Source organism: Rhinolophus hipposideros (genome assembly GCF_964194185.1).
Source record: "Rhinolophus hipposideros genome assembly, chromosome: 2".
NCBI lineage: Eukaryota > Metazoa > Chordata > Mammalia > Chiroptera > Rhinolophidae > Rhinolophus > Rhinolophus hipposideros.
In genome coordinates, this window is record NC_138048.1 from 85,275,282 (window position 1) to 85,285,239 (window position 9,958).

A 9,958-nucleotide genomic window follows, 5' to 3' on the forward strand; every position below is an offset into this window, starting at 1 on the left:
TCAAGTAATTCTTCTTGGAGCTCTTCCCTGGCCCTTTCTACTCCGCATATTCCTTTGTTCCACCACTGTACCTTGAGTAAATGTGTTATATTCCCTGCCACAATGACTCATAATGACTTGTTTGTATAGTTATCTTCCTTCCCTGGAATGTGGATTTTCAGAAGCTATGCCTTTTCATCTTTATATGTGGGTACCTTATGGTTACTCACTAGAGTTGCATGAGTGCATGAATGAATTAATAAATCATTGTTCTAATGATACTAAGACAGAGAAGTATTTAGATATTTGTCCAAATATACTGCATGAATCATGTGTAGGTCCAGAAATAGATTCTGGTGCCTCCCACTTCTTTTTATTCCTCAGACATCTACACCATGATTCATTATTTTATTAACAAGTGAAGATGGAAAGATTTTAATTTTTTTACCTAAAATTATCCACTGTAAGAAACTATCCATTGTACTCCACCATCTGACTTTTAGGAGAAAAAAAATGGGTACTGATGCTCTAGTTGTATTTTTTGGGAATGCTCTTTCATCCTGATACAATATGCCCAGAATAGATTCCAGTAGCACTGGTATTTGAATAAGGGAACTAAATTAAAAATGTCATAAGTAATTCAAAGGAGTATGAATGTCGAGTATCAACGGCCACTTGTCTTCATTTACTCTCTTCTAAAGTAGCAGATTTAGCACTCTTTATTCTTTCTTGCCATGAATTAAAGACTTATATGGATACTTTAGCTAAGATGTCCCTTCAACTTTCAAGTCCAGAAAAATCACTTATTTAAAAGTGGTAGGTTGACATCTCCTTGAGACATTAAGTAGGCTTTACAGTTTTGCATAATGTAACTCTATTTCTAAAGCAAATTTCAGAAGTCTTTTATTCAAAATATTTTTTTCTGAACTCTCTACAGAAGTACTCAGGAAGCATTTATCCTCTGATTAGTCCTGTTCTTCATACCACATAATATAAGGCAGCAAACTTTATTTCCTCTTCTCATGAGTTAACTAAGAAAAATATCATAAACCCATAAAAAGAGTTTAACATTCATATAAGCAAAAAAAAAAAAAACAAAAATTCAAGGATTTTTATCATCCTCTATAAGCCTTATAAACCTGCATCTACTTGAGCCTTGTCTCAGTGTATTCAAAAGAAACACACATCTCATTTTGATATCCTTGGAAAATGCTATTCTTTAAGTAGGTTTTCTTGTTGAAATAGCACAGGGGATGAAATAACATAGTAAATCATAAAATTCCCTAAACATCTTCTTCTGATAGTCCAAATTTGCTCCAGGAGTTTCACTTTTACAGCAGTTCTATCACTACCCACAAAAACCCTTCACTGCCATATTTCCTTCCATCCACTTCCTGTTCTTTGTCTTCCATCGTCTGCTCCTCACGTCCACAACCTGTGACCCTTCCCACTGAACAGAGCTCCCAGGGATGTGGTTCAGTTCCTTGCTCTGATTGCTTATCATAAAAAGAGCAGCTTTTCTGAAATTCAGGTGAATAAAATTCTCCATTCTGTTAAATATCATAATGCAAAATATGATTGAATATGTAAAAAAGAGAACAGGTCAATGAAATTCACTGTTGACAAATTACTCTGGACTTAAATGTTGAAGGGAGACTTTGAAGAAGTGGAGAGAATATGATCAGCCAGAGAAAGAGGAATGAGACATAGCTAAGATGAGATAAGCAGAGAGGAGGCATTCTAGGTGAGGAGAGTTTATGAGTAATATCACATGAATCAGGAATGAATGTGGAGTGCGGCAGACAACTAATTCTGATGGATTGGAGAATTTGAAAAAGATGGTCGTGGTAGACAATACTGAAAAGTTAGCTGTAAACCTAGAATGTCTGACATTTACAGTTCTTGGGCACTTTTTGATCCTATGATTCTTTAGGTCATGCCCAGTCATTGCATGTGTTTTGTTGCTAAGAGACATCATTCCTCTTAATGTGATAAAAGAGGAATCAAAGTGGGGGCACATAGATGAGGAATATCCTAAAAGTGAGGGATGCTGACTCAGACATAATACAATGAAAGACAGCTGGAAGGTATGGATGGAAATCGGAAAGAAATAGCTTCTGTGTTTTTCTTATTTCTACTCACACTGATGGTTTCACTAAGAAATCATTCAGCAGACTCATTTGGTAAACAGAGTATCAACAGTAATTATTTAAATTATTCATTCTTATAAGGACTCAAATAACAAAAGCACAAACTTGACTACTTTTTTTTTTCTTTTTGGCACTCCCCTTCTTACCTAAGGAAGAAACAAGACGCATAGAATGATTTGATGATTAAGTGTGTATATATTTTCCATTTTAGAAATTCTTTGATATAGAAAAGTTGATGAAATTTTGAGGCAGAGATTAGTCTAAGCCACTTTTCTTTTAATATAAAATCATTTGTAATGTTTTAATGTTTCAGTTCATTGAGTATTTGTATAATGTCTGAGAATACTCAATACATTTTTAAAATTTAAAGCTACATATTTCAACACTTCTGGGAACTTCGGCAAGACATTAAATCATTATTTTCTCTATATTCCAACTCTGCAAAGTCATTCTAAAACAGTCCATTCCAAGTATAATGGATATCCTTAATACACATATACAATTCAATAACAATTTTATTATGACAAGTGCTAAATATATTTCAAATATTTTGATTAAATGTAATTAAAGGATTTCTTTCATTTATTCCAGTATTTTCCTATAAACTTACTGGTTTAATGACCAACAATGAAGTAATTAAACATCATTTCAGTGTCATATAAAAAGAGAAATATTTTGCCTTCAATTAGAAAGCAGTTTATAACTCAGTCAGCTGTGGGTGTGTATGCTTATGCGAGCATGAGCAAAGAGGAGAAAGACAGATTATAGAGAATTTTAGATTCATTTGCAAATTAATGTCATTAAGTCCACCTCTAAGAATAAACTATGCAGTACCTGGAGGTCTTCTTCGTAGCTGGTTACGGGAGAGTGCTAGAGAACCATTAAATTACCTGCTCTAAAATAACCTAAAGAAATCATGCGCTGGAGAATGACTTAATATGCTTGAGTGAGCTTTGCCTTGCATGGTTGATTGAAAGAAATAATAGCACATGCTGGTAGAAATTATAGTAGAATTCCAAATCTACTTCATATGATCTCCAGATGTGAAGAACGAAATGATAAAGTGTGTCAGAACTATCATGTGCTGTAATTATGTTAATCTTTGCAGTGCTATTATAAAAGATTTCAATTTTGTCAAATTACTTTCTGCATTTTAAAATTCCCTTTCAGCCAGCTCTTAACATTTCTACTAAATTGTTCTATATTCATGATAGGCAGCATCCTCTAGAGCCTGTGGGAATGCAATATGTGGACAAGATCACATGTCACAACCCTGTTCTCCCACGAAATAAAAACTAAATAAACAGAGATGCAATTCAGAGTCCTTGACAGTGGGAATACTTTGCAGTCAAGTATTTCTTTCACAGGACTTCAATAGCTTTATTCATCACAATTCATTTTTATGACTTAAAGAGTGAAGAGTATATAATTCCTATTTTCTAGACAAAAACACTAAATCACGTTATAATCCAAAGGAATTCATGTCAGTAACTATAAGAACTGCAAGACAGATTTTTGGACACCTAGATTCTGATAGAGAAAATCATGCCCTTTCATGCAATTTAATCAGTTGTGGTTTTTTGTTTTGTTTTGTTTTGTTTTGTTTTGTTTTTACCTTGTGGTTGAGAGCCTGCGCTCCAACCAAGTGAGCCATCCGGGAGCTCAGCGGCAGCTCAGCTCAAGGTACCGTGTTCAATTTTAGTTGCAGGGTGTGCTGCCCACCATCCCTTGGTAAGATTCGAGGAATTGAACTGGCAACCTTGTGGTTGAGAGCCCACTGGCCCATGTGGGAATCGAACCGGCAGCCTTCAGAGTTAGTAGCATGGAGCTCTAACTGCCTGAGCCACTGGGCCAGCCCAATTTAATCAGTTTTATATGGATCACTTTATGGTATTAAATTTACACTTGAGAGGCTTGAGTGATGTAATTAAGCATGAGAATTCACTAAGCACAAGGGACCCTTGGAAGGATACTGCAATTATGTTGGGCTCCTATGGAAATTTTGAAGTATTAAGGGAAGCTATAGACATCTTCCCCTAGATCAATGCAAAACTACACTGCACTCTACATACAATTCTGGGTGGTGGGTTATAGGATCCAGAGCAAAATCTTCAGCTCTAAGTGTATTATCCCTGTGTCACATGGATTGGGGTGGTCTGGTGCAGTTTCTACAGAGTTCTGAGTTTATTATTAGGCTAAGCCATATTTTCTACCTTTATCCAATGCCTATGTCAGTTTATCTCAACTTAATATCATACTTACTTGACTATAGATTTGAGGAGAAAAAATATTAAACATCTAGTATTTAAATCAAATATAAGAGGAACTAAACTTATGATCATGTTCATCTAGAAAGATTGTCAGTAAAGTCTGTGAAAGATGAAAAACCCTATTAAATTAAATTTTTCCCATTGGCTGCATCAGAATCTATAGAAAGAGCCTAAGATAATATTTTGAATACTGCATAGTCCTTAATATTTACTGTTAGGTAAATATTAAGAGCAAAACATAACCTTTTCAATAATATGGAAGAATTATTTATTGGACTATTAATTTGTATGCACCAAGCATTACTTAGAAACATTGAAAATGCAAGATGTGAAGGGGTCATACAGGCCGGTACAAACAGTATCTTGGTGAAGAAATGTTTGGGGAGTACATCAGTGCCTGGTACAGCCTCCCGTGTTTTGGTCCTACAAGAGACCCAGAGACTAGATAGCCCCAAACTGAACATTTCAACGACTCAGCGGCATAGGAACTCAGAAGCAAATTTGTAGATTTAAAGAAAATGAAAAAATGTGTTGTTCTTTTTCTTGCATACTTGAATTTCCGTCAAGGCAGGTTTAACTTTCCTTATTCTGTTTACCTCTAAGGATGACTAAACTGAGCAACTGATATCATCATTTACACAAGGGGAAAGCTGCGTGTAAGGCTCTAGAAGATCTAGAAATCCTATATTTACCTTTTCAGAACCCACAGTCATTGCCTACAAAATACTCTCTTCGTTCTGTTCATTTATAAGGGAGTAATGTCAGAGTGACAGGGAATTCGAGTACAAAATATTGGAAATCAGGAAATAGATTTGGAGAACAAGGGCATGAAGATGGCTCTTCTAGTTACAGACTCCAGTTCTGCTGTGAAGAAAAAGACAGGAAACACCCATTCTCAGACTGGAGAGACCTTCATCCACCTTCCTCAAAGATCAATAGCACCGAACTCTCACCTGGGAGGGCACAGACCAGAGAGAATGGCACAGTGCTTAAACACTCCCTCTCTTGGACCCAGCACCTCACGCAGCCCACTTTCACCCCTCTAGCCCTTGTTACTGCCGCCCCCAATCCACCTTGACTGCACCTGAAATGGTAAATTTATAAAACTATTTGTTTTTCTCATTCCTAATCTTTTCCCAACTCCACAGCCACATATCACCAAAACTACAATTTCTGCAGTGCATCTTAACTGGGTTAAGAAAGAAAGATTAATAAACTAGTGTATAGTATGGGAATGGCTTCCAAGGGCACTTGGTAAACAAAAGTAGTTTTTATCGCTGATATTCAGGAAGTAGGATTACTCTATGGAGGGAAAGTGGAAGTGTACAAGCGGGTAGCCATGGGCTAAATACCCAGGACTTTGGCCTCTGGACATCGGAATAGCTTTCTGTTCAAAATCTCCCAACACCCATCTTGCCCACTTAACTGGAAGGAGATATCTGAAAGCCATGTATTTGGCTCCTCTTTCCCTTTCCAGGAAGGCCTTACTTAGGTGGAACACCCTAGGAAATATAGCTTAAAGACACAGATTTTGGAAGAGGGGAGGGTATCTAGGAACCTTCAGAGATACTTCAGAATAGCCTCCTTTTTTGTTTAGTTCCCATGTTTGCTGTAAGATTATGTGAGCAAATTGTTTTGGCAACGTAAAAAGTAATTCAAGTTAGCTGTTTGCTGTATGTTTCTAGTTACTATAACAGAAGATATAATTAAAATAGATATGATGGATAAACTTCAAGTTTATCTGGCTGCAATATTAAACTCTCTTTTCATGATCATGTCTTGATTTGTTTATCTCCAGTGGCTTTTCAATCGAAGCCTCAAAAATTTAAAACATAGTCATGGATTGTGACTCTAAATCCAACAGTAAGTTGGCTGTTTGGAACTCAGCATACATCTTTCCACAGAAATGGTGCCTAAGTAGAGTGACCCCCTTAATTGCTCTGATGCAACATATGGGGAGTATTCAGTGTCTAAGGAGGGAATTATGGGGATGGGCCTGGTGTCTAGAAGGAAGTACAAAAGGTCTAAGAGAGCAAAGGGATTAAGGATTTAAGGAACATGGAACACAATTCCAGATTTGGCCAGAAGGGATGATGACTTCACATAATAAAAGCTCAGAGTCTGTATGATATGACAGGCTTGTGTTCATAGTAAGGAGGCTGGGGTAGGTTTGGTAAGAACCTAGAATTCTGAGTTTAAGCACGTCATATAGCAAGGCATGAAAACCCCATGTTCTTGTGAATAGAGACACAGGAAAATGCCATGTGGAGACAGAGGATCGAAGGGATGAATCTACAAGCCAAGGAACACCAAATGTTGACAACAATCCACCAGATTCTAGGAAGAGGCAAGAAAGGATTCCTCTACTGGTTTCAGAGAGAGAAGAGCCCTGCCAACACCTGGATTTTGGACTTCTAGCATTCAGAACTGACACAATACATTCTATTGTTCTAAGCCACTTAGTTGGTGGTAGCTTATTAAGGCAGCTGTAGGAGACTACTACAGTAGTCAAGGTGAGACTTCTGTTAACTAAAGAATGTCTCTGTATACTTTTCTTAGCAGAGACAGCATCTCCATATATTCCTTTACTTCTGGAAGGGAGCCCAAACACAATATCCAGCTGTGAACTGTCAACTCTCTCCCTCTGCCTTTCTGATATTTCTGCCCTCCAGAGTTGCAACACAAGTTACCAGGAAGGATATATGACAAACGAAATCAGGTTATCTAAGACAAACCTAAAATTATCTTGAAAAGACAAACATTAAATTCTCCAGAGTTCTTTGAGGGCCACTTTGTATAATGTACCAAATGAAAATAATGAAGAAAAAAAAACTTGTGAAAAGGAAACACAAAGAAATAACTGAAATAAATTTTCTCTACAATTTTAAAACAGATGATTTAATGGCATTTTAACCTTATGTACGTTTTAGTTTTCCACATAGTAATATATTCATGTTTTATTATATAATTAAAACGTCATTTAAAAGATTGAATAGAACTTTCAACTTTGTTGACAATTACAATTTTTCACATTTAGATAAACATTAATCCAAGAGAACATTCTATTAGCAGACTGGTCACAGCAAGTTATCTGTTAATGGAAGAAGAGAAGAATACACACTGTTCTCCAAGGGTTCCTAGCCATCTTTACTTATTTTAAATAATATCAAAACTATGTGAATTATCTTCTTCCCAACTAAGTATATCAATATTGAGCTAAATCCTCCTCTCCTCTTTTGAGAGTTAGTTGGCTTCATCTATTCTCACGACCAGCCATTATGGTGCTCTTTCTCCACTCTGGGCCTGAAACAACATTGGAAGATACATGAATACATTACAGTGGAAAGAGCTGTTTCCCATGAAGCAGAATCAGAACTGTGTTTAGAAGATGGCTTCCCAGTATGTTTCCATGGAGATCCTGCTGCTCACGCTCCTCACCATGCCATGAATAAGGGACCAGGGTTTTCTGTCATATCTGAGAACAGTGGTAGTCAGGCTCCCAAAAGTTCCCTATTTGGTCCCTTATTTCCTCTGTGCACTGAGCAATGCCAAAAGGTCATGTTGGTGGTACCTCTGGCATCTGTCATGGCAGGCCTGGGGCTGCAGAGTGGGAGTAAGAAGAGTGATTATAGCTTATAATTTATTAAAAGCAGCATGTCTGCTTCTGTCTCTCTTTCCTTACTCTTTGCCTCTTTCATCTTCTTTCTCACTGCAGAATAAAGTCTGAAGTCTCTTTACTGCAAGCCAAGGAAGTTAAAGAGGGTGAGAGGACCAGGATCAGGCCTGGATTTGATCCTTGATCAACTGGATCAGGACAGGGAAAGGGTGAAGACCGCACTGAGTACAAAATGTAACAATGAGGAAGCACCTGGAAAAGCAAAGCATGGTGAAGAGAGAGCACAAACATATTGAGCACAATTCAAGAATGTCGTTGGCACCTAGGAGGGGTTAAGAGTCCTAGCAAAGGGGCAGAGCCCATCTTGATTACATCAGGGTGAGATAATCATGGGGTTAGTCAATGCCCACGTGTTTATCCACAGGGAATTAGAGTTCCAGGTACCAACACTGGGTTCTGGGACACAATCCCAGGCTGTGGAGGAGAGCTGCAGTCTAGGGAAGAGAGAATGACTAAAATATGGGGCCAGGAACCAGGTAAGAAGCTCACATCTGACACATCAGACTTAAGGTACACAAAGAATTGTGGTTCCAGGAGCAACAGAAGTAATGATCACTTAGGCACTTGGTTCTGGAATCTAATCAGCAGCAGAGGAGTCTGAGAGTGGTCAGCAACCAGAGTCTCATGCCACTGGAGTAAGAAGGGTTGATCCTCACCAGATTGGAGATAGAGAAATGGAGGGGGCTAAGAATGCATTACCCATGAGTGGCTCAACACAGAAATTGGGATGAGATGGAGCTTGTAGAAAGATGCACTAATTGAAAACTTGGAGAAATAGAAACATGGGCAAAGGCATTCATTTGGGGAGAAGATACTTCCTAAGTATGAATATTTTTGACATGGAAAAAAAGTTTTATTTATTGGTTAAAGTTCTCATATAATGACAGTCATAAAACTTTTCTCTAATATCAATTGTGTAGTGCATTATAAAGTGTAACGGTAAGGTCTTGCTATATCCATTTATTCTAGTTTTTAGTTTTCGATTTCCACTCTACTACCAGCCAAGTTTCCTCATTGCACTCCCACATGGTACTCCTTTTAGAACTCAGACACTCGCAGTATATTTTCCCATTTATTTGAGCCTCTGCAGCAGCATCTGAATGACTGTCTCCTATGCCAACATCATCGCCATTTAAGACTCAGCCTCCAAATTACTCTGCAAGTTGGAACTCTTTAAACAGGACAGACTTTTATGTTACCATTCTTTTAAAAGGGATTTTGGCCTAATAAAATCTTAGTTAAAATTTTTAAAAATATATATGTATATTTCCATACCCAACAAAATTCTATTGGTCAATATTTATTTTCTGATTATCCACATAACATTCTAGGACACCAATGACAGCCTGTACTTGTGAAAAATTGCATTACTATCGCGTTGGAAAACACATTCATCTATGATTCCCTCTCTTCTTCCCACCCATATTCAGTGAATCACCAAAAAAGTTCTACAATTTCTCTTCCTTTCTCTTACACTAATAGTGGTGCCCAACTTTAGCTCTGACCACCACTCACCTGAAATTGTCACTATTTCCTTACTTCCAGTGTCTTACACTTTTAATCCATACATATTGTTTATCTTTCTAAATCACTTATGTATCAATGTTTGTTTCCTCTCTTAAATATTCACTAGTTTCTGATTGTCTACAAGTTCAAAAACGTATTCTTAGTGTGGCGCAAAAAACATCTTACAGTCTAGCCTTAACCAGTTCATTTTTCCTGATGCCTCTTAAATGTGACCTATTCCAGTCACATCAAACTACTTGCTCTATCTCAACTTGGTGTGCCATGACTTTGGTTAGATGAACTTCTCTCTCTGAGAACCCTTTATCCCTCTTTTTTTCATATTACAAACACATTAAGGTCCACACAAACAACACTTC